The following is a 25,466-nucleotide window of genomic DNA, read 5'->3' on the forward strand; positions in this document are numbered from 1 at the left end:
GAGGAGCTGGGAGGGGAGTCACCCCTGCTCTCCAGCGAGCCCCCCTCCTCCTCAAGCCCACCTCTTGCCACCATCTGCAGACCAGGCCCCCGCAGGGTTGGGAGGGTGGGGACCGGGGCTGCGGCCTGGAAGTACTGGTGGACAGATACGAGGAGAACATGTGTTTTTTAATCCTGCCCCCCAAAATAACTCGAGATGCAAATGTACGCCTCCAATTTTCTTCTTTGGAAACTTTGGTAGGGAAGGAAAGCGTACATCCCCCTGAGAAGCGGCTGATGTTGGAAGTTCTGTCTACGATCTCATTTCAGCTCCTTCCTGCTATAGCTGCTGCTACAGGAACAAAAGCTAAGCTACCCAGCCTCGGTCCTCTTTCTTTCCACCGCCTGTTCAGTCTAGCTCGGCACTTAGCTCGGCTCCAAACGCAATGAGCGGTTCAACTCCTTAGGGAGATGAGAAGCCAGCTCACATCTCTTCCTTGAGAAACTGGGACCACCGAAAGCCCACGAGAGGGTTTTACTGCAGTTCCAGAGTTACTAAAAGGGCTTTGCTCGGCCCCCGTGAATGGAACTTCCTGGAAATTCCATTCACGGAAGGTTAGCTCTAGAAGGGCCTTGCAGTGCTATCTTCTCATTTAGGTGGTGGTGGTGAAACTGAGGCGTATCTCTATCTCCTGCTGGTTGCAGAAACGAGAGCCCTTGCGGCTGTCCTCTGCAGTTACGAGAAGGGAAAGGGGCTTGAAGACCTGTCTTAGACTGACCAGAGCTACAGAGGGCGTTTGCATCCAGCGCAGCTGGGTTCTCGCCCACTGCCCCCTGGGGAGGGGCAGCTCAGCCTGTCTCTGGGGAGAATGTGCAGCTGGACTGGATGGCCTAGTGAATTAACATAACTTCACAGGGCGGTCACCTCCATGGCTGGGGGAGCCAGCCGAGGCCAAGGGACTGGGATCATAAGAAGGGACACTTTGCTCCCGCCAGCTTTCTCCACATGTGGAATCCAGGCAGGGCTGCCAACCTCCTGGCCCAGCAAGAGAGCCTTTCCTCTCTTTCTCCCGCAGACCTGGAGGAATCGGGAAGGCTGAAGCCCAGGGGTGGGGAAGGAGGGATTCAGTCTGGTAGAGGGAGTGCAAGCTCCTCTGGGGCTCCCTTCCCCTCCAGGGGTGAGGTCAGAAGAATAAAGGTCACAGATGGACCTGCCATTGGACGAGGGAGGCACATGTGTTCCTGCGTGCCTGGGAAGGAAGGGGGTGGGGGCACCAGGGTTTGACAACTCAGGCGGGGGAGAAGTCATTGATGGCTTGGAAAGCAGACAAGGTTCATCCTGAGTCTGGAGGGGGGTGGGCAGTGGAGCCGTAGGAAGTCACTTGCTTGAATGTCACTAACATTTCACTTCACCCTCCCTCTGCCTTCCTGTCTCCTTCTTCGTCTTCCCTCCCCACCACCCACCCTCTGCAGCAAGGGACCAGGAGCTGAGGAAGGGAGGTCTGCAGGGCCTCTTTGACTCCGCTGACCATCAGGGGCCAGAAGCTGCTGCCCACAGGAGAGAAAGCAAGTGGCAGAGATGGAGGGAGGGTGGCTGGCAGCAGCTGCAGCGTCACCCGGCCCCGTGCGCGACCCCCTGCCCGCTGCCTCCTGGTTCCAGGCTGTGGGTGGGAGCCCGGCCAGGTGGGGTGGGCATACGTGTAAGAATGTCACAACTCTTCCGTTCACGTTGCCAACCTGTATGCTTTCTTTAGACCCTGAGTCTCTGCTAGTAGGAAGCTAGTCAGTTTGCCCCGGGGAGGAGGGGGTGGCTCTCTGTCGCAGAGGAGGGGTGCAGGGGGCCGTCGTGACGACCGATGGGGTTTTGGAATGCTACCCTGCCTCCCAGCCCCACCCCCCGCTTCAGAAGCAAGGAAGGTACACCAAGGGCAATCCTCGATAAGGTGGGCGTAGTGTCATTAGCCTGACTTACTCATCGCACCCCGGGCCTCCACCAGGGCGAGCGTGGGCCGGGTGGGGGACTAGGGACATGGACTAGGGGATGAGGCAAGTCGTTACGCTTCAGTCAATTTGGAAAGTTGTTGACATGATAGAGATGGAATGAGAGATGCAGAGTCAGATACCAGGCGCGCCCAGCTAAACCTGCCACCCAGCTCACTCAGGGGCCCAGCTGCTCTCCCCACGTCAAGAGGTCCCCTGGCGGGGAGAAGTCGGGAAGAGCACATGTGCACACACGCGCACACATACACACTACAGACGGTCCCCCCGCACGTGCATGTGCACACACACCTCACACGCACACATAAACGCACAAACACACTGACACACACCACGTAGTTGCAGGGAGATTCTGGAAAGGCTCTCTGGCCCATTCTCAGTAAGCCTCAGCTGTTCCTCCAGGCTCTGGCGGGGGTGGGGGGAAGGTGGGGAGGCCCAGCAGATGGTCCCAGCAAAGCCAGCAAGTCTCCCAGTGCCTCTAAATTCAGGGTCTGGGCCCCTCCAAGGCCAACAGTCCAATTAAGCTTTGTTCCCACAGGTGGAAAGCAAATGAATTCGGAGCCATTCCTTCCCTTCTTTTGGGCATCAAGCTCTCAGGCCTCATATCCTCCCCCTCGGCATCCTTGCAATTTCCCATATGGATTCCTTGCCTCCCACACTCTGCTCTGAAGATTAGGTTACTCAGGGATCACAGACCCCCAGAAAGATTTCCTTCCAAGATGTCCTCTAGACCTCAGGGACCTGCCTGAAGAATTCAAAGGAAAACTCGGGGCTCAGAGGCTTGGCCTCCACTAGGGAGCATCTTTCGGTCCCAGAGGGGGTCCCAGGGGATGGAAGCCAAAGATCTCTGAACCTTCCGTGATGTTCTCATTTCCTTCTGCCGAGGGCCTGGAAAAGCTGCAGGGAGATCCTGACGCCGCCTTTCCTAGAGCTCCTCCTCCTCCCCGCAGAGCTCATGGGCATGACTGGCATAAATATATCCATACATCTCTCTATAAATACACACATCTTTAGTTATATATATCTTTTCTTCTAAAGACTTGGCAAGAATTCCCTAGAAGACTTTTCCATGACACAATAGAAAACCAGCAGAGTCATCGGTTTGATGGTTGCCTCAAACACAGCTTTGGGTTGACCTTCGCAAAGCTCCTTTGAACCCTGCTTCCCAAAACTGAACCCCTCTAGCCCTCACCGGCCTCCCAGCCCCTGACAACAGGAAAATAAAGCTCAGTTTCCTGAAGCTGCCACTTCATTCCTTGTTCGCCTCTGTCCGAAAGAAAAAAAAAAAAAAAATCCATTGCTTTTGACCTATCATCTTAAAAAAATAATGGGCTTAGTATCTGAGCTCCAGCTGGCAGCAGGAGGAATTAGCTGGGTGGCAGGATCCCAGGGCACTGAGGGACAGTGTGGGTAAGGATGGGCTGCTGGAGGTTTCGGAGCGGGCTAGACCTCCACGGGCAGCATGATGGGGAGCACTGAGTAGGCATCTATCAAGGCTAAGCAACCACTGGGGCACCACTGGGGCCATGAGCAAAGCTGTGATGGGTCCCCCTGTGACAGCTTCTGGAATAAACAGGAGAGACTCCACGGTAGAAGAACAGGGCCGGAAAAGCCACTCAGGTAATGACTTTCCAAGGGAGCTCTCATTAGGCACAGGTTCTGAGAACCCTACCTTCATCAGCCTGCATCAACATTTGTTGGAAGAAGGCCCAGGAAGGGAGGAGGTAATGACTGGCTCTTCCATCTCTCTCTCTCTCTCTCTCTTTTTTTCCCTTCCACTACTAAAGTGGGTGGAGATGGCCCCTTCGACCTTTCTTGGAGGCACAAAGATCCCAGCCACAGGCTGATACCGTAGTTAATCCCGAAACAGTTTTTCTTTTCTTGATTTTCAAAGTGGGGGTTGGAAGAGGGGATTCATAAGTGGAGAGTGGAAAGTGCAAAGGAGAATCAACAGAGAAATGCAGAGAAAACGTAATTTGGCAAAAACCAAACAAATTTCAAACCCCCAGCTACACCTCCTGTAGCCTTTTTTGCTTAGTATTCTTTTTTTCTTTTTTAAAGTTGGGCTGTTATCCTTGCAAGGGAGAATGCCAGCAGGTGTTGCTGGCAGCTGTTTAATGACAGTGTCAAGAACGTCTTTCAGGAAGGGAGGCTTGGAGGCGGGGGGGTGATGGAGAAAGTGGGGAGGAGGGGGAGGCCCCACATGTGCAGAGAGGTGGCTAAGGAATGGAGTGCCGTTCTGAGAACTGCAATGTGATTTCGTACAAAATTCTTCCTGTAGGAAGTAAGGGGGAGGGACAAGAGGCATCTTTCAGCGTTTGGAGGACCTCAGAATTTTGAGCTGGAATTCTGGGCAGCTCGCTGTGTCTTTGGGCAGATATCTTGGCTCCTCTACTCAGGAGCTCCCACTTTCATCCTTATTGTGAGTGACCATCATGAGGATTAAATAAAAGGACCTGGAGACCCTTGGAGACAGCTCCCAGCAGACCCCGGGGGTGATGAGCCCTGCAATTATTCCACATCTGGAAAAGGTAATGGCTCCCAGGTTGGCAGGGGCAGGCCGGAGACCAGAGAGAGGAAGCTGTTTTTTGTTACCTAGCCGATCTCTGTTCCATGCTGTGCGAGAGGCTGGATTTGGAAGGTGGCGGGGCAGTGGCCACAGAGCCTTAAACCACCAATGCATTCCTCAGAAACCCCCAAAGTCTGACGTCCTTTTCTGTTCTGTGCTTATATTCCCTCCGGCTAACTTCCTGGAGGCAAACCTGAAAGTCTCACCCATCAAAAACCCTCCTTGGCAACCAGCATGGTGGGAAGAGGTCCTGAGGTACTCTGCCCTCCCTGAACTGTGGTGACACTTCTTGTTGGGACAATGACTGACATTTTGTGCAAGGTCCTCACAGGTTGATTTCCTCCACCTGCAGGACATCACCAGGACACAGTCTTGTAAAGAACTTACAGATTTCAGGTTCTCTCTGCAGGGCCTTGGTCATTCTAGGTTTTCTTTTTTTGTTTTCCATGGAGGTGGCATTTTCACCATCACATAAGTCACCTATGAAATTGATGGGGGGAAGGGCAAGGCTTTGGGACAGCAGGGAAAGCAGGTGACTGTAATCGCCCTGGTCCTAGGACACTCAGGGTACTGACTGGTGGTGAGCTGCAGAAGTATGTCCCCAGGGTCTGAGGCTACTAGTTAGATGCAGGGGGTGGGGAAGGGGACAGCACTGATCCCTTCTATCTGGACAGCAGTGAGCAGTTTTCCAGATTCTTCCACACACACTATGTCTCACTAAATCTGTCCCTTAATCCTGTGACGCGGGAATCAGAATTATCAAGGTCTCCTTTTTATAGATAAGGGACCAGGGTGACTTCTTTGAGGTCATGGCTGTATGGCCAGGCTAGAGCCCAGACCACTCAGTTTCTGGACTTCTTTTCCCCAGCTCCGTGTTGTTTCAGAGCCAGAGCCTCTGTCAGAAGGTGCACCATTTCCCGTCTTCAGGAGAAGCGGGAAGGAGGAAAACACGTCCCATGCCTTCAAATAGATTGTAGGTGCCTGAGGAAACGGCCCTTGTTCTTGCAGTCCTTCAATCTCCCATGGCCCATAACCCACAGTCTTCCAAAAAAGTGGTCTGAATGGCTCTTTTGGGTTAGGATATAAGGAAGGACATAAGGGAACCAAGGCGTCATGGGAAGTGGTGAACTTTGAACCACAAAATGAGGGTTTATGTCAAAGGCTCCAGGACTGGCTGACTGAAAAATCTAGTGGGGATCTCATTTACTGCATCTTGCAGGTGGAGGTAAGAATACCCACCCCTAGAGATGCCATCAGAAGGGACCGAGATGACGCATGGAAGAGTGTGCGGCATCCTGTGATGCAGGACCCTGAGGTTCCGGGGCTCACAGGTCGGACAGCAGAGAGATAAGGAAGCTCCTCCTCTGAGGGCCCTCAGAGCATCGCTCACGCCCTCCTGTCCCAGGTGGGCTGAGCGCCGTGTGCCAGGATTGGGAGGGTGGGCAAACGTGGAGGGGGGGCCAGGGGTCTGCTGCATGGTAGGCTTTCAATGAATGCGTATCCATTCTACAACATCCTCTCGGGTGAGAAGCATTAGGAGAAGGGCAAAGGGACAGCTGTGAGGACAATAACTGAGGATCTTCAGGATCCCTCCCAGCCTCGGGAATATTTTTTTTTTTTTCAACCCAGCATGGGACCCAACATGGGGCTTGAAATCATAACCCTGAGATCAAGACCTGAGCTGAAATCAAGAGTCAGATGCTTAACTGAATGAGCCCCCCAGTCACCCCACCCTCAGAGTCTTAAATGATTTCGTCTTTAAAATGATGTTTTCTGAACAGGTATTTCTCCAAAGAAGACATCCAAATGGCCAACAGACACATGAAAACATCCTCAACATCATGCGGCATCAGGGAAATACAAATCAAAACCACAGTGAGATGCCACCTCACACCGGTCAGAATGGCTAAAATTAACAAGTCAGGAAACGACAGATGCTGGAGAGGATGCAAAGAAAGGGGAACCCTCCTACGCTATTGGTTGGAATGCAAGCTGGTGCAGCCACTCTGGAAAACAGCATAGAGGTTACTCAGAAAGTTGAAAATAGAGCTACACTATGACCCAGCAATCTCACTACTGGATATTTACCCTAAAGATACAAATGTAGTGATCCCAAGGGGCACGTGCACCTGAATATTCGTAGCAACAATGTCCAAAATAGCCAGACTATGGAAAGAACCTAGATGTCCATCAACAGATGAATGGACAAAGAAGATGTGGTGTGTATACACACACACACACACACACACACGCACAATGAAATACTAAGCAGCCATCAAAAGAAAGGAAATCTTGCCATTTGCAATGATTTGGTTGGAACTAGAGGGTATTATGCTGAGCAAAAGAAGTCAACCAGAGAAAGACAATTATCATAAAATCTCACTTATATGTGGGACTTAAGAAACAAAACAGAGAATCACAGGGGAAGAGAGGAAAAAATAAAACAAGACAAAACAGAGAAGAAGACAAATCATAAGAGACTGTTAATCATAGGAAAAGAAACTGAGGGTTGTTGGAGGGGAGGGGGTTGAAGGGAAGGGGGTACCTGGGTTATGGATATTAAGGAGGGCACATAATGTAATGATGTAATAAGCACTGGGTATTACATAAGACTGAGGAATCACAGACCACTACCTCTGAAAGCAATAAAACATTATATTTTAATGAATTGGATTTAAATTAAAAATAAAGTAAAATAATTATAGTCCTAAAAAAATGATATGCCTTCTGAAAGGGTCAGCTGCTGCCACTGCTTAATGGTTCCGGGCCATTCTCTGGGTCCTTGCTGGGTTGATGGGAAAATACGGATGACTCTTCTCTACACGATCACTCTAGGGGAGGTGGTGGTGGCTGTGGTCTCCGTCCGCTGACTCGCCGCAGAGACAGGGCCAGGCGGCCGTCTTGTGCTTCACTCAGGTGCCTGGGCTATCCTACACACAGGGCCCCCGAAGACACCCAGAGCACAAAGGGAGGTCCAGCAGGAGGGGTGCACTGACTATCCCTTTCCATCTGTTTGAGCCTCTGGAGGGAGCCAACCTGGGGCTGGGGGGGGAGGGGCACATTGGCTAGCGTTTCCGCAGTCCTGCCTCTTTGCCAAACACCATGCGAAAAGATGAACATACCGACCTCATCTAGAGGTTGACGCACCCTTCAAGGTAGGCATCATCATTGTCACTCTGGAGATGGAGGAAGCGAAGCTTGGTAAGGTTAACCAATTTCGCCAAGACCGTCTCCCCAGCAGGTGGCAAGGACAGAATTTGCAACAAGGTGGTCTGTTTTCAGAGTCCACATTCTTCCCATTACACATGCGGCCCCTGTCCAAACAGCTCACCAGTCAGGAGCTACCAATAAAATACCACACCTCCTACGGTAAGCACTAAATCAGCACGAGGAGAAGCTGGAGGCTGGCAGGGAACAGATCTTTATCAAGACACTTTGGGAGTAGGAGAAATATTTCCACCCTCCTCCCAGCCAGAGGGTTGGCTGTGTTTGTGAGATGAGAAACATTTTGTGGGGAGGGGAAGGAGGGTACAATCTCAGGCTCCCATCACCACCCACACCAAAATAAACCTGAAGGCGAACGGCAGCCCTCAAGGATTTTGCTCAATTGCTTCTGTGCGCCTCTGTGAGTATACGTGGGGGAGAGGGAAAGAAGGAGGCGGGAAAGGGAAAGTAATATCTTTTTCCATACCCAGTGGCATTTATCAACTACACTCTCCTCCCCAAACTTAGGTTTCTCGCTCGCTCACTTATTTCCTGTTTTCTCCTTCCTGACCTTGTGCAGAGAGCTGGCATAGTTTTGAATGAGCACAGACTTCGGGGCCAGGCCGCCTGGGTTTGGTCTCCAAACCTCCCACCCACTGAGCTGTCCGTTAAAGACAGACTGCGTGAACTAATGGGGAAATAATTTAACCTCCCCGAGTCTTAGTTTTCTCACCTGGAAAGATTCACGTCACCATTCCTGTGTTATAGGGTGCTTAGGGGGCGTGAAGGAAGCAAAGCGCTTAGCACGGTGATGGGGATGTAATTGATAATAAATGTTTGGAACCCTGACCAAAGCCTCCCAGCCTCCGTCCTGCTGACATTTTGGACGGGCTCCCATTCTGTTGCGTGGGCTGTTCTGTGTCCACGTGAGATGGCTAGCAGCGTCCCCAGCCTCTATCCACTAGATGCCCCGAGCACCTATAACAACCCAAAATGTCTTCTGGACAGTTGCCAAACATCCACGGAATCGCCCCAGTTGAGACAATGGCGGCTGCATGTAATTAACGGTGGCCTTACCACCAGGTGATACATTTGAAGGCGCATAGTAGGCACAGACAGGAACGGTTGTTTTTCTGAATGGGTGAGCGAATGTATGAATGAGTCCACTACCTAAGAAGGCGTGTTGTTCTGCATCTTCACACTCTTGGTTGCAGGCGTACCATCTACTAAGTGCTATACTCTAGAAGCCTGATGGACTCCCAGAGGGGTCTGGGAGGGCACCCAGCACCCCCCCCCCCCAAACCCCTTGGTGTCTCTGCTGCCAGCTGTCTTTGGGTGCAGACCTGAGCTTTGCTGGTGGAGCACTGACAGGAGGGAGGCTTCGAGCTGAGTGAGGCTGAAGGCAGGGTCCCCTCTGGGAAAGGCCAGTCCCAACGGGATTTGCCAGCAGCAGTGATGACTTGAATTTCTGGGTATGAGATGTGATTGCTGGAACCATCTGTACTTCCCAAAGGACCTCTTCGTTAGCCATGGCCCGTCATAGACATCGGCGGGAACCCCCAAGTCCTACCGTGCCTGGAGGCATAGCACACACCTGTGAGCCCCTCTGACTAGAAGATGCTTTTGCCCTGGAACAGAGCGATGATTCGGGTCCTAGGATTTTTTCCTTCCTCTCCTCTCCCCACTCTCCCTCCCCCCCACCTTTATTCCGTTTTCAACAGATACTGAACGTTGGCCAAATTACTTGGCACTCTGGACACAGAGATGACAAATGCAGCCCCTGTCTTAAAATTGCTGAAGGGCGGGGACAAGGAAAAGGGCCATGATGATACATGGGATAATAACAGGTAACATGTCCTGAGCACTTAGTCTCTCATGGACGTTGATCTGCGCGCTTCACATGTGGACATTCATGTACGTGTCCCTTGCAACAAGCGAGGCAGAAACCACGACCATCTCCAGCCTGCAGATGGGGAAGCAGGCACAGAGAAGGGAAAGACTCTTACTGTATCACCATACATGAAAGGGCACGATCGGGAGTGGAACCCAGGACACCGTGGCTCTTGCACCTGAACTCTTTTTAACCATTGTGCTCTTCTGCTGACAGCCATGTGACGAGGGGGGGTGTGGCACAGAGTGAGCAAAGGGAGGCTTCCTGGACGCAGTGAGGCCACAGCCTTTTGAAGATGAGAAGGTGAAGGTGCTGTTCTGGGTGAGGGGAAGGGAGAGGTCGCCCTAGCCTGAGAGAAGAGTGAGAACGTGAGGAGCAGACAGACATGCCAGGGTTCCAGGGAACAGGTCCTCCCCTACCGGCGTGGACACCCCACCCTCAGTCTCATGGCTAGGTTAGGGCCCAGCCAGCAGATAGGACTCCTACCTTCTGGGCCTGGCCTGGTCCTGGGTACACCCCCTGGGAACCACCTGTTCAGCCTCCTCTCCCAGCCCTTGCTGACTGGGCTTTGCAGCCAAGCCCGGGACCTCTGCTCTGTCTCCCGCTGGTGTCATCTTCCCCAACCTGCAAGCCTCATCTGCTCTCCCTCTGGTTCACCCTTTGCCCTGATCAAGGCTCTTGCAGCCTTGCCTTGTTCTGCTGCTACTGACATCAGGTGTGTGTGTGTGTGTGCGCATACACACATTTTGGGGGGGGTGCAAGAATGGTGTGTACGCCTGCCACAAGGCATACATACCATGTGGATGGACAGACAAGCCCACCATTTCGTCCGCTGTCATTTGAATCTGTTTTTTTTAAGCAACAATAAAAAAAATCATACTCATAACCTTGACATATGTAAATATAGATGCGAACAAGATGCTTTGATTAAAAAAGGGTGGAACTGGGGGATTAGAGTGGTCACTCTAGGGCTCAACGGCACACCATTTAAAAGCCATCAGACAAGGTGTCTTCACGTTTTAGGATCACAGACAGCTTCGAGAACCTTACGAAAGTGATGGGCTGTCTACATAAAAATTATAGACATGCAAGTGTTTACAGTTTTTTGTTTTTTTGTTTTGGTAGATCATGGTCCCTCTGAATCCTAGAACACAGGTTTTAAATGCCATACCTTCAACTTCTGCCATATTTCCTGTTGGGTCTCCCTGCCTCTGTGCCTTGCAGAGGAGCGTTCTAAGATGGGGTGGGCGGCTACGGTACCATGAATGGTGAAACCAAACAGACCCGGCTTTGCTTCATTTGCTTGAAAGAGCAGAGGCCCCAGGTTTGAGCACCACTTTCTATAACAAGGGTATTAACACTACTCCCACACAGCCCTAAGGGGTCTGGCTGTCAGAAATGATCTCTGCCTCAGTTTCCACACTACATGCATGGTAGTGAGCTCACATATTTAGGTGATGATTAGGACAATGGGTGGACATCTAGGTTCCACTGTAAGTGTCACTGCTGGGTGATGCTGGGCAAATGACTTGACCCTCCTGGGCCAGTTTCCTCATCCCTAAGATGAACAGCCCATGGGCTTGTTAGGATGACTACATGAGCTTGGCATGGGTAAAACATAAATGAAAGCTGTTTGTATTCCTCAAACCACTGACCAGGTTTAAGGGTGTTCTCCTTATCTTGGCATGCAGAGACGATGGGAAGATTCATACCAAGAGGTATGGACTGGGAACCAGAGAGGATAATGGAGATCGCTCTTTCTTAAAAGTGACAAATTCAGGCCCCGGATATATAATGAACTGCCCGGTCATCCATCGATGAGACCTGGGGAGTGTGGGGGGAGCTCATAGCTCAGGACAATCCTAGCAACATCCAGTGACTCTGGAGTCATCTGCTCTCTCATCTGTGGCTCCCACTGTCAGCGAAGGACAGACTCAGGGAGTAGCTTCCCTGGTCCTTTGTGTTCAGGATACTACGAGGTGCAAATCAACTTCCAAGTTCTCAGTGATAGGAAAATGAGAAGGTTCTTCATTGGGTCTGCCTGCTGTTAATGAGCTGATCTGGGGTGGGGGGCATTAAAAACCCAGTGAAAATGAACAATCCCTACCCAGAGTCACCAGAGTGCTCTGTACAGCCCGTCCGACGTCTGTGTTTTATGCAGTGCTCAGGCTGCTGGTGCCTGGGGCCCGCAGGCAGGTTTATGAGATTAAAGCCCAGTGCCCAATAAATAATTTAGTAGCTTACTGCAAAAAAACCTACACGCAGTGTAATAGCTACTATCTCCAGCAGTCTGATGTGTACATACATTTTAAATGCACATCACTTTCATCTACATGATTCCATTTGATGTGGAGTCCAAAACCAAATAAGGAGGAGGAAAAAAAATGTCACCTCCACCCTCTGTCTACGTCCTGCCCCCAAGATGAGGCTGATGAGGAAGAAAACTAGTCGATGCACCAATAATTCAGGGCTTTGCCGGCTTTTCTTTTCCACATCCCACCCCCTCTTATCTTTGCTCTGTCCTTTGCTTTCGGTTGCTGTTTGTGCATGTAGGAAGCATCTGAAATTTCTGCTAGACCAATTATTCATTCTGAATTTGGTTTTCTTCTCCCAGGGGTGCCTTTTAGGGAGCAAAGCTGGCTCCAGGTGCTGTCTCCTGCGGCGTCACAAGTGACTTGCTTGTGGGTGCAGCTCAGAAGCGGAAATAAATATCACTGCCATGGCCAGAGTCCTGGCTGAAGTTTTAATGAGCCAGAAGCAGTGGTAACTGATTGGTAAGAGCCGGTCTCAGGCACGAGAAAGAGGGAGATTACAGGAGGAGGAGGAGGAGGAGGAGTGTCACAGGGAAAGAGACTGGGACAAGGCAGAGAAGCTCACAGGGAGATGCTCCCCCATCTAGAAGCATCAGTGGGAGATGAGTGGTACATAGTAATCTACGTAGCAACAGGACCAGGCAGGAGAAGAATGATGCCAAGGGGAAGCATACTCTTCTCACTGGAAAGTTTACTGGTTCTGATCGCAGTTAAGGGACAAGTGGCCTCGGTGGAGGAAGACAGGCATGAAGGAGAGTGGTAGGGCGCCCTTGAGCTTTCTTGGAAATCTGGAAGGCAGCCATTTCCACACCAGCCCCTCGACTGTCCTTCTGTGGGTGGCATCTACCCGAGACCCACAGGCCACTGACCTTGCACAGATAGAACCAAGCTTACCCGCCCCCCGCCCCTTGCACCTCCTTGGCCTTGGACGCATTTACTGCCAGTGGCTGTGGTTTATCTCCCATTGTTTATGGCCTGGGACAGGCTGCCTACAAATAGCTCCCCAAAGAGTGGGGAAATGCAGGCATCTGCCATTCTGTGAAGCTCTTTCCAGAAATGAAAAGGACAGTCATAAAATGTTGTGCGGGGGGGAGTGGAGGGTGGGTAACATGCATCATAAAAAGCGTAATGGACTAATGCTAATACACAGACTGGCTCCAGCCCAGGGGTGTCTGCTGAGCTTAGACATAAATATTGGGGAGGCACCAAGGAGACAGATTTTTTATTTCTTTGATTTGATGGTAGGGGGAAGTTGGGCATATTTTTTCCTCTGTTTCTCTGACTGTGGCCATTCCTCTGGGAATACCACCAGTCTGTCTGAGACTGAAGCCCCTCAGTGTTTTATGGCTTCCAGAGCAGTGAGACTCCTGGAAAGACCGGAGGGGCAGGAGGATCTGTGGGTAAACGGCATAGCGTCATAGGGTGAGTCAGTCTTGGGTTTTGTTTGTATCATTCCAAGATCTTGCGGGTGACAAGAGAACCAAATAGGGGGAGTGTAATTATGTTGAATGTGTGCTTGAATGAATTTATGAGTAACTATGTGCTTGCCCAACATCAGGTTAATTTCCAATATTAAAGGACTAATATTATCTGATTAATGTTTTCTACTTAGTGAGAACAAAAGCAGCAGCGACCCCGACAATAACCCAACAAGAATCTCCATGCCCTCGCAGCTTCAGGTATGAAGAGTAGGACCCTTGTTTGTTAATTAATGAAAAAGTCAGGTACTTGGGGATTCAACCACACACACTGTTTTCTAGAGTTTTATGTGGAAAAGTACCTCCATCTCTGGTCAATAGTGGCCACTGGCCAATTGCTGTCTACCCACACACACGTGTCTTTAAGTACACCCTCGCATAGAACGGCCAAGTGTACAGTGTATGTGTGAGGGAGAAGGCAGAAATGCACACAAATCCTGTGTAAGAAGAGCCTCTTCTGGGTGAGGTTAATGTCATCTTGCCCCCTCCTCCACGGCCTGAAAGTTACTCAGTGCCTGGGAGTAGTGCTGGATCTGTGGGTCCTGACCTTGAGGATGGATTTGGTCCACCCAAGAGCCTGGACCGCTGGTGAGCAGGAGAAAGAGCAGAAGCTGTGGGGCAAAAAAGAAGCCCTTGTTGAGTGTGTCAGGGTGAAGTGAGAAGGCTGAGGGCCTCTGGAACTCATGTTCTCGTACCCCATCTGTTCTGGAGGAATTCATTTGCCCTGTGCTGTCCCTGAGCATGGGTGGCAGAGAACGTGGTTTTCTTCTGAGGCCATGGGCACCGAGAGCTACCCCTTTGTCTTCTGTAGCTGGGTCTACGTGACAGGAGACAGAGAAGTGGGGAGCGGGAGCCGTTCTTAGGTGCAGAAGACCTGTGATAAGCGATTTAGATACGTCCTGAACCTTATTATCATCTTTATGAAGTAGACATTACTATCATCACCTTCAACTCCAAGTTTCCAGGAGGTTAAGTAACTTGGCCAGGGTTATATGCTTTATAAATAGTAGGGAGAGGATGTGAGCTCAAACCACTGTCTTCTCATGACGACTTAAAAATATGAAAGGGAAAAAAAATCTATAAATGATGATTTGGAGGAAAAATTATTCTCAGTCTGAAGGTCAAAAGAGCAGGGACTAATGCATCCCTTATGTTGAGGGGCACATATTGTTATTCTAAGTGATAAGGCAGGGGGTGGGTGGGTTCCCACATGTTCTGTGTTAGCAGAAGGCTTGAGAAGCCTTGGGTGTGTGATGAATTACTCAGATTGAGGGTGAATGGGGCAATGAGGCACTCCTGAACTGGGGGCCTGATCATAATCACAGGTGGGGCTCCCCAGTAAATAAATATGCTACAAATTTACCCAGAGAAGAAGCTTGTCATTCTTTCCCATTACGGGCAGCAGGTTCTTTTAGGTATGAGATTAGCCAGTGCTCTGTGGTCCAGGGAGCTCTCTGGGAGAGGGGCCTTGAGATCAGTTGTGAGTACGGGTCTTGCCTAATCATCTGTCCAATTGGACCTCTCAATAGCCCCAGTAGGGGCTTGGCTTAGCCCCTTTCAACCAAGCTTAGAGCTTAAAGAAACATTCCTCTTCCTTTAGTTGACTCATGGCCACCTCAAAGTCTGAAACAGAAGATTCAGTCTTTTAGCCTAAGCTTACTCCTAAGGTTAGATTTAGGGAAGACCTTCCTGACTATGAGCTTGACCATGAGCTCCCACCTCCCTGCTGGAGGCTTGACCACGAGCAACCACAATAGCTCTGAAATAGCCATTCCTACCGACTTTACAGAGCTGGAGACACACCTCGTCGCTGTCCACAGCAGTGGGCAGGATGGAACCTTTCCTCCAGGCTCACCTTGGGTTGCTGGTATTTCAGAAAAGGCCCAACACAAATATAGAATGTATAATTTTCACATCATTCTTGGCAAATCCCAGGTGCGCCCCATTAGCAGAGTTCCAAGGATGCCATTCTCTATCAAGAAAAAGACACGCAGCATCGTAGTACTTAGCTCAGGGCCCTATTAATAGCAATCCTAATTATATGGCTGCAAATTTAATTCATAGCAATGATTAGTGTCAGAATCAAAGGCATCAGGCATCAATATTGATGGAACTGCATAAGCCCCATAAACAGAGAACAAGCGTTCGGGCCCATCCCCCTAGCGGAGGTTTGCGGTTAACTATTGCATTAATGTCTCTTCCAATTTCGCCAGATCAAAATGACTCCATTTTTCAGTGTCCTCCTACCACCCCCCTGGAACCTTTGCCCTGCCAGCTCTGAATGGGTATGACTGGCACACAAAAGATCCCAGACAGCATCTTTGAAGAAGAGCCCGGGGCCTCGGAGGGATGCACGGGTGATGGGCCGAGTCCCCCGCGCTTTACACAGCAGCTCTTGGCCTTGTCAGCAACACTCCTTTGTCTTCCCTTCAGAAAGCTCACGGCAAACAATGATGCCTGGAGAAAGGGGATTCAGCTGGGGACTGTGTGTGGCACAAAGGGCTGCCACCCCATCCATTGTGGCCTGGGCTGAGATGGGTGGGGAGGGGGAGGACGAGGCCCGAGGGGGTGATACAAGGCAGCGTGTGCTGAGGTGACAGCTGCCATGTCCTGGGTTCCCAGGGCACTTTTGCTCGAAAGAGTGCAAAGTGTTAGCCCTCCCGTGCTCCTCTTGTGCCTCTCCTTGCCTCTCTCTGAAGGGCAGGTGGTAGGTGACAGAGGGACCGATGGGATCGAAGAGAAGGCCAGCCGAGTGCTCAAAGCCAGGGTGGACCAGAGCACAGCCCTGGACTCAGGCTCCAGCTCTCCACCGGGAAGCCCCGTCACTGCCAAGTTATTTCACTTTGTTGAGCTTCAGTTTGCTCACACGGAAAACAGTATGGATCCTTAACTTACAAAGGTATTAAGACACTTCACTGAAAAACACTTAGCTCAGTGCTTAGCACATAGTAAGTGTATGATTGATAATACAATACACCCCCAAAATGGCATGCCTAGAGAGGACAAACAAGTAAGACCTGAGATTCCCAATTCAGTGTCCTTCTGATAGGTCAGAACACCTTAGCCCCAACGCAAGCACTCTGTGGTCAAGCAAGCCTCCTTGCTGGCCAGGACCTGCTAAGATCCCCAAGCATGAAGAGAGGGCTTGGGGATGCTGGTCACCCCAAAGCAAGGCTATGTGGTCAGGCCCGTAACAGGAAGCTCAGCCAGACCCTTGTCCCCGGGAGAATGATCCCACAGGTTCTGCTTAGGGAATGCTTGTATGCCAGGGAGCCGTGGAGGTGAATCCGATGTTTTATGCAGAAAGAATATTCTTCCATATGCCAGAGACAGAAGGGACCAAACACTGGACTTGAAGCACCCGAATTCGAGTCTTGCCTCTGATGCTAAGAACCCGAGTGATTTTGAACGGATCTAGGCATCAGCTGTCTTAGTAGAAAATGTAACAATAAATAATCTCACCGGCCCAAAATCTTTGTCTGGACCAGTTTTCTGAGATCCTTTCTAGGTATAAAATCAGGGTGAGATTCTGACCTTGTATGAGGGAGTCCACCTTCTCCCCAGCTCCTCCAGGCTGCTCACCCACCTTGAACAATAAAGGTGAGAGTCCTGATTTGTTACTAAAGCCTGTGGGTGCCATTGCTCCTTCCGGGTTAGGTGGGGACACCTGGCTGGTGGCAGTAGCGTTTGATTTAAAAACCCAGAACATGGAATAGGAGTGGTGGCTGACTGGGACAGCCACAAGGCTCTGGCTCCTGAACGTCTACCCCACCCTGGAGCCTAGAGACATTTCTCATGTGGCAGGAGAGGGACAGAATCCTAGGAAAGGCTCCAAAGGACAGAAATCCAGGTTCACCTTCACCACCACGCGTCTCCATGGATTTCCTGCTTCTCTGAGCACATGATAAGAAGAAAACAGAAGTTCGAGTAGCTGCAAGCTTCTGGTTTCATCATCTTGAACCACAGAAGTGACCTAAGCATCTGCTGGGCCCATCTCCACCTGAAATACTTGTAGCTCTGGTTCCAATTCCCACAACTTCCCTCGATCGTCCCTGTGACCCAGAGCCAGTCCTTAACCTCTCTGAATTTCTGTATAAACCTCTGCGACAGAGCAGAGAAATATCCCAGCCCTTCCTAGTCATCAGAAAATGGCATGGGAATAATGAGCTAATAGAAACTTGGGGGATCTGGGCCCCAGAAGAAGAGCCTGATAACAGCACAGAAGTGGTAGCAGCAATAAGACGCGTGAGAGTCACATTCGTAGCAACGGCAGCAACGACCATCATTTATTGGGCACCTACCATGCCTCGGGCTCTGTAGCAGGTTCTTTATATCTGCTGTGTCTGCCATGCAGGCGTCAAGGGGCCCGTGGAGGAAACTGAGCGCCCCCGTCCCGCCCCCAATCTCCATAGTTTATCCGAGGCAGAATGGACAGCTCTAGGACATGGTTGGCTTGGGAGCACGCACAGGACAGAGAAGGGCTCTGTTGTGGTTCATTCTGCTAAGCGGCCAGAGCAGCTGGCCACTTCCCCCAGCCCCGCCCTGGGGAGGGGTCCGTTCATATTGTTCGTGTAACTCTCAGAAAGCTCTCACTAGTGACTAATGCAGCTGGATGCCAATGTCCAGCAGGATTAGATTAGTTCGGCTCAGCTGGTCTAGTCTTCGAAGTACTTTTTCCCATGACTCAGGGCTGGGGGGGAAGGGAGCAGGATTCTCTTCCTCCCTCTGACCTTGCAAATATGTCACTAAAAAAGGAGCTGATCTGACAGCTCCACTCCCCCAGAGAGCCAGACGACAAGTGGGATCTGGGGAAAGCCTCATGGCAGTTAGTAATAATAACGCAAAGCTCTTTTGTGACAAGCACTTAATAGGAAGTACTTTCCATACACGATTTCATTTGGTCCTTCCAACGACTATGCCAAGTGTTTATTGCGACCCCACTCCACAGAAGAAGAAAATCGAGGCTCATGTGTTAAAGTCGCAATAGTAGTGATATTTAAGAGCAAATACGCTCAGATCCCACACCATGCTGGACAGGAATTATTTCACCGTGCTCTGTTTTTTCTACGAGCCCCTACTCTCTTCCAAACATATTATATGTTGTGCTGACTTAACTTTTTTCTTTTCCTTTCCTTTTTTCTGTCTTTGGACAGGGAGATAAAATCTCCCTGAGGGTAGGCATTTTGACAGCTTTGTTCACTATTGTATACCCAGACAATGGCACACAGTGGGTACTCAGTCATTCTTGGTTCAGCAACGAATCATTGGACTGAATTCTCAGCAGAAGCTCGCGAAGTGAGCCTTTCCTGTCACTGCTCACGTGTTACAGACAAAGAAAGCGACGGGGCGTCAGAACATATCCCGTAAGCCATCTACGCTTGCTTATGCAAATCAGTTTCTACCTGAAGGCAGAGGAACGGAACCAGTGGCCTCTGGAGGTCCCCTCCAACCCCAGCATACATGAGCACATCCTCTATCCATGGGCAAGCAAGCCTCAATGGCCTGAAAAGATGTACTCTGTATTTTCCTAAAGATGAGAGCTCTGTAAATATTAGCACCTTGGTCCCTGACAAATGTTGCCTGGCCTTATGTGGGTCACCTGGATTCTGTGAGCTTGAATCCTTACCCCTCCTCCACCCTGTCCCTGAAACCCAGTTCCCTGAGTTTCACCTGTCCTGAGATAAAGCCTCGAGTCCCAGGGGCTCCCTCTTGGACGGCAGAGAGGCTTGCTGGGCACACGGCCTGATGCCTCCTACAGGGACCGTCCGGAATGGGAGCCTCTGTGGAGTTTCACAAAAGGCGCAAAAAATAAGCGAGCCTTTAACATCTCCCCTTTCAGAGTGGCTCTGGGAGATCAGGGCCTCCTTGCTGGGGGGCAGCTGGGGCTCTGGATGGAAATCCACACCCCCCCCACACCTGCCATGGTCAAACAGAGGGATGTGGTGGCCAGGGAAGAGGGGGTCTGGGGGATTCTGTAAAAATATGCCTCCTTCCAGGTGCCAACCGAGTGCTGCGGTTCCCAGCTTCCAGAAGACCAGTGCTTGGGACCCAAGAGGCCTATAAAACAACAAAACAAACAGCGCGTTTGGCGGCAGGAGCCTGGGCAGGGAGCCAAACTCATTACCAGGGATGTGGTGGTGAGCTCGGGGCCACCACCCGACTCTTCTCTGCAGGCTCCAGGGAGGTGGGAGAGGGCGTCTGCTGCCCCGGACCCCAACTCCCAGCCCTGCTGAGATGCCCGAGGCGGTCAGGGCTTCGGGTCAGCCGTCACAAGTGCCAGGAGAGCCCCGAGGTCGCCTAGACTTGGACCCACAGCCCCGGTTGTTGACTCAAACCAGGGTTCACACTGAGAAATGAGTGAATCATTTCCACTCAGAGGAATGAGTGGCTATTGTTTGGAGGCGTTGGCACAGACAGAAAAGCATGTTTCTCAGCTTTTCGTCGGTTTTGGCCTCCTGGCGGCCAAGACAGCTCCACCCCAGGAGGAAGTCAAGTAACAGGTTAGGAACTTCCGTGTGTTTGGGGAGGAAGTATAAAGGCCAATGTCATTATTTCCAGCAGAGGGGCCGTGTCACCTTCGGGAGGACACTTCGTATCTCTGTGGCTCGGTTTTCCACATCTGTAAAATGGGGCGGAGATGCAAGGGGCAATCACCGTATTTACTTGAAGTATTCTCAGAAGACGGAAAGACCCGTAGGAAAGTGTCTTGTAAATAATCAGTGGTACCAAAAAGCTGACAACAGCCCTGGGGCTCAGGAGAATGATGACTTCAGTGCTCTCAATGGATCTTTGTCCAGCGCCCAAGCTGCTACTGCAAGGAGCTCCAGTTTTCCTGGCTTTGCTTAGTAAACCATTTGTGAAATCAGAAGAAGAATGGGCTTGGGAAGTCAGGGCTTCCTGTGGGCTGCGGACAGCAGGGACCTTGGGTTGGTTGGTATGTCCCTTAGGGAAGGACAGAGTTTTCCTCAAGAATTTCACAGGCATTTCCGAGGCCATGCTGGTTAGCTAATGGGAAAGGAGGTGGGGCCAAAAGAGGCCAGGGCTCTCCCCAGAACTTGAAAAGGGCTAAGTGTCTGTAGATTTCTAAAGCTGCCCGAGAGTCCTGTCACCGGAGGGAAGGGCTGGCAGGGTGCGGGCAGGGCGGTGGTTACCTGGGCCTCTGCACCTGCTCCCCGCCGTCAGCGGGCCCGCGTCTGATCCAAGGGAGGCAGATGGCCGGCCATGCTATTCTGGAGATCTCTAGGCAACAGAGTAAACACTGTCCCCTTCTTCCACCCCGGACACTGTGTCTAAGAGCACCGCCCACCCTCTTCCAAGTGTTGTTCATAAACTCTTTTCCTGTTACCCACCAAGCTACCCATTTTCTTGACGCCTCCTCCCAGGGCCGCCCTCCTCCCCCTGACATATCTACCACAGCATAACTTCCTTCCCTTGCAACCAGCCACGTCAACAGCCGTCACTCTTGGCGTCTCGTTCTCTCTCGGTCAGTGCACCTAGGTCCCGGGCATAGGAAGGCGGCACCCAGTACACTGGAGAGAAACTTAATGAGCACCTAATGCGTGAGCGACGTGGGGTCTGGCCGTGGGGAAGGGGGACATAAATATGAAAGAGAGGGTCCCTGTCCTTCAGCATCTGGGAACCTCAAGGGGACACATGAGTCAGTAGCTGCTCCCATGTTGGATGCCATCAGGGCAAAACTGCCTGCTGGGAGGGGTCTGAGGAGGGTGCTCCTCACAATGCCTGGAGGGACAGACTAAAGGATGTGTTACCAGTCTGTTTCCAGTGGCAAGACAGAACAGAAAGCCACCAGCTCCTGCTGGGTAAGGCCCGGGGAGGGGAGGGGAGGCCTGCAGAGACACAAAGCTGGGACAGAGACAGAATCTTCAGCAGTCGTCGAGGGAGAGAAAGAACCAGAGGGACTCCTCCCCAAACCTGGAGAGAGTCCTCCCTCCCATGTCCTGTCAGCTTCTGTCTTCTCAGCCCACCTCTTTCCCTCCTTCTCCCCACGACTTGTGCTCCGACTGCCTCCTGGGCTCCTCCCTTCAAGCTGGGACATCTTAGTCAGTGAGTCTGCAGTTCCTGATGCCACTGGTCCTCCTCCATCTGCTTCGGCACGAGCTCCCTGCCTCTCTTCTCTGGATGCTCAGCCTGCCTTCAGCCACGACACCACGGGGCCCAGCCCCAGAATAAACTCGCTTTCCCCTCCTTTATATCCCCGCCCTCCCCGCCCCCGCAAGGCTTGTCTGCCCTCACCATCCTGCCCATGCCCTGTCCTGTCTATACCCTACACCTCTTCCTTGACCCTGGCGGCTTCCTGCTGCACTCCGAGAGCAAGCTGAACCCAGTCCGTGACTTCAAAGCCCACACTGAGAGTGCTTGGGCTTCCCTCTCTCTGCCACAGCCTGCCCTCCCTTGACGCCTGTCAGAGGAACTGTGGCAGCATAAGGATCACGTGGTTGGTGCAGGAGCCCCACCACAGCATGCCTGGTTGGTGACTTGGATATTTCCATGACTGGGAGCTCATTCCTTCTGGAATCAATTCTTCCCATGTTGGGACAGTCTGGCCACCAGAAACTTCCTCCTTATGGTATGTGTTTTACTGTAACTCCTGCTTATATGTTCTCTTCTGCCCTCTGGAGCCATACCACGTAAGTCTAGTTCATCTTCCACAGCTTGGAGACCAAGCATGTGAACACCGAAACCAGACGATGAAGGTTCGAATGCTCGCTCTGCCATTTACTAGCTTTGTGGCCTCAGATGAATGTCTGGGACTCTATTTCTTCATCCATAGAACGGAAGTGATAACAGCACCCACCTCACAGAATTATGTCAAGATTAAATGAGCTAGTAGATATAAAGTTCTTAGAATAACACCTGATATAAAATAAATGCTCTAAATTGTATTATCTGAAGAAAGCTGTTTTGTTTCCTCCTCTACTCCTCTTTCTTTGAGTTACTATCCTTTCAAAAATATTCTTCACAGGGGTGCCTGTGTGGCTCAGTGAGTTAAGCCTCTGACTTCGGCTCAGGTCATGATCCCAGGGTCCTGGGATCGAGCCCTGAGTCGGGCTCTCTGCTCACAGGGAAGCCTGCTTCCACCTCTCTCTCTCTCTCTCTGCCTACTTGTGAGCTCTGTCTGTCGAGTGAATAAATAAAATCTTAAAAAAAATTTTTTTTCACATAGCATAACTCTACTATGTCTCACGACCTGGAAATGATTCTCCTATTAGAGCAGTGAGGACTAATTAATTTGGGGAAATCTGCAACACACAGTTGGCTCCACTTGACCTTGTGGTCAACAAAAATCCCAAGATCCTTTTCACTTGGTCCTCTCAGGGCTGGACCCCTACGGTGCACCACCCAGACCTTCCCCTCACCAATCCTCCAACCCCTTTCCCTGCGCACTCTGGACCTTCCAGGTACATGCTCTGTATCTTCTCAGTGTGGCACCCAAGGTCTGGAATGCCCTTCTCTCTCTCACCCATTGGCCCATTCATTAGTTTCTCTGTCCCAAATCCTGGTACTCTTCCTCCTCAATAAAGCTTTCAAGATCGACTGCACCATAGTGGTTAGTTTCTCTGCCATTATTCCATCCCTGTGGTGGGCCATGGCCTGTCTTTTTACCACCTGTAGTGCACTAACTCTTAGCTGGTGCAGATATGACCCCCTCTTGGCTTTGAGGTCTCATTCTTACTCTTCCCTTTCCTTCTACAGGCTTGGGGTTCAGAAGGCCTCGTCTGGGATGCTCCTCCACTGGCTAGCAGAGAACAGTGTATAAGCAAGTATGCGTCACAGCATGTAAGAGCCCCTCATGGTCATGCCACGGTCTCTGCATCCTCTACACTTCCCCACATGAACATCCTGTTCCGATGGCTGTAGTGGCTGAGGGCTAGACAGTCCGACAGACGCCTTGTCAGGCAGGGAAGAAGTGACCAGTTCTGACGCACCCTGCTTCCCTCCCCTCTCCAAACTCTTTTTTTTTTTTTTCTTTATTTTCCTTCCTGTGTTGAAAGAGCTATGGGGCCTGGACCATGGTAGAGTTTCCTGGGGACATTCCACAAATTCCTCATGGGCTGATGCTCCGAAGAGGGTGGGGGCAAGCGGGTGGGTAAATGGGAGCCTAGTGAGAGCCAGGGTGTAAGTATCAGGTGCCTCCAAAGAGTGTGGGTGGAAAGGAAGGGCGGGCTGCACAGGAGAAGGAGAGATAATATGAGCTCATAGAAACAGTCGAAGAAAGGCCAAGTGAAGACTGAGAAGGAGCGGCCACCTTGCAGGTTGGAACAAGCCATCGGCAGCGGCGCCCCTAGCCTTGCCCTTGAACCCGCTGACTTGCCTCCACAGCTACTTGTCTGCCAGGATTCCAGCAAGGCCGAGAGTGCTTGGCTAACCTGGGTGTGTGGCTGGGAAAGATGCCCCAGGCAGCGCCCCGGTGTGATGCACAAGATGCACAGAGACACTGGGGCTGGCACTGCTGACTGGGAAGGTCGGCACGAGGGTTGCTTTGCATCTGGCCGGATCTCTGAGCTCATCCAGTCCTTGTCCACCCGGTCAGCAGCCGTTCATTCCTTAACGCACACCCAGGACTGATGAGAACGGAGGCCTGAGCTCCTTGGCAAGCCTGGACCTGAAGATGGTTCTCGGCCTCCATGCCATGCTCCGTGGCTGCCTCTTAGGGCAAAAAGGATGCCAAACTGCGTGTCAGGGCAAGAAGCGACTTGTCCTCGTGTCTGTGCTTCAGGGCCTCAGTTTCCCTGCCCAGCCATGAACGTATTGGGCAAGATGCTCTCGAAGGTTTCTTAGAATGGTTCTCTTTCTCAAAAGCAGTTTGGGGGCCTAACCCATGTGTGAACACTTGATGAAAGAATTAGGCAGAAGGAGGTAAATAAATATGATTGGAGCACGACCCCTGCCTTTAACAGAACTTTTGAGAGAATAAAGGACACAAACAGCCACACAAATGATCCAGAATGGTGAGTGAAGGCGCTGGAAGGTGCAGCGCGCCAGCCTCACGGTGGGTAACACTGACCCTTGGCAAGGCTTTGTGCATTAGAGAAAAAGGTGGTCTCTGTGGGCAGATGACTTAGTAAGGGGAGCCCCTCTGGGTGGATGATGATACCCCAGGGTACAGGGCTTGACAGAGAGAGTTCAGGCTGGACTTCAACTCCTGTTGACTCCTTGGCCCAATGCCCCCATGCAAGGCGCTATCTACCTGCCAGTACAGGGAGATAACCCCGCAGGGAAGTAGCCCAGGCTACTCAGGGGACCACGCTAAATTCCACACTGGCCCAGTGGAATATGCTGCTTTTTTTTTTTTTTAAAGATTTTATTTATTTATTTGACAGAGAGAGAGATCACAAGTAGGCAGAGAGGCAGACAGAGAGAGAGGAGGAAGCAGGCTCTCTGCTCCGCAGGGGCTCGATCCCAGGACCCTGAGATCATGACCTGTGCCGAAGGCAGCGGCTTAATCCACTGAGCCACCCAGGCGCCCCGGAATATGCTGCTTTTAAATCTTGGTAGAATAAGAGTAAGACAACTCCCTCCCCTTCCCCTAAATTCTGGAAAGGCAAACGCAGGAACCACATCCATACTTTCTTCCATGGGCCTAACGGCCAAGCCAAGGTCCAAGGTCCCAGGACCGGAACAAGTAGTAACCTTCAGCAGAGCCAGAAAAGGGTTAAAGGTCCTTCTCATCGTGAGAACCAGAAGCTGTCTGGACAGCTGAGCTCCTCCATACAAAACTAGACCCGTTTTCTCACCTCCTCTAGCAGGGACTCAGAACAAACAGAACAGGCAAACTCTTCCTCAGGCTCACTCCCCGCCGCCCGTCCTTCCACATTTCCGAAAGAACTTTCTCCCTGGGCTCTAAGTGGTTTGGGGGAAAGAGCTGCCGGGGGGAGTGTTGACACGAAAGGGTGAGATGTGCTGAGGTCTTGCACGGGCCTCAGCCCACAGGTGGCGGGACTGGGGAAAGGAGGCAGGACGGTGAGCATGGGGAAAGGGATGAGCTGGAACGGGAAAGAATGTGGCTGCCGGAAC

At 51.4% G+C, this 25,466-nt stretch overlaps 1 protein-coding gene across 1 annotated transcript in view; it reads right to left on the bottom strand.

Annotated features, from left to right (window-relative positions):
* Positions 1-25,466, bottom strand: part of PLXNA2 (plexin A2) — a 210,212-nt gene that overhangs the window by 151,832 nt on the left and 32,914 nt on the right. The gene's annotated exons all lie outside the window — the stretch shown is intronic.

Source organism: Meles meles, chromosome 17, assembly GCF_922984935.1.
Source record: "Meles meles chromosome 17, mMelMel3.1 paternal haplotype, whole genome shotgun sequence".
In the NCBI taxonomy this organism is placed as follows: Eukaryota; Metazoa; Chordata; class Mammalia; order Carnivora; family Mustelidae; genus Meles; species Meles meles.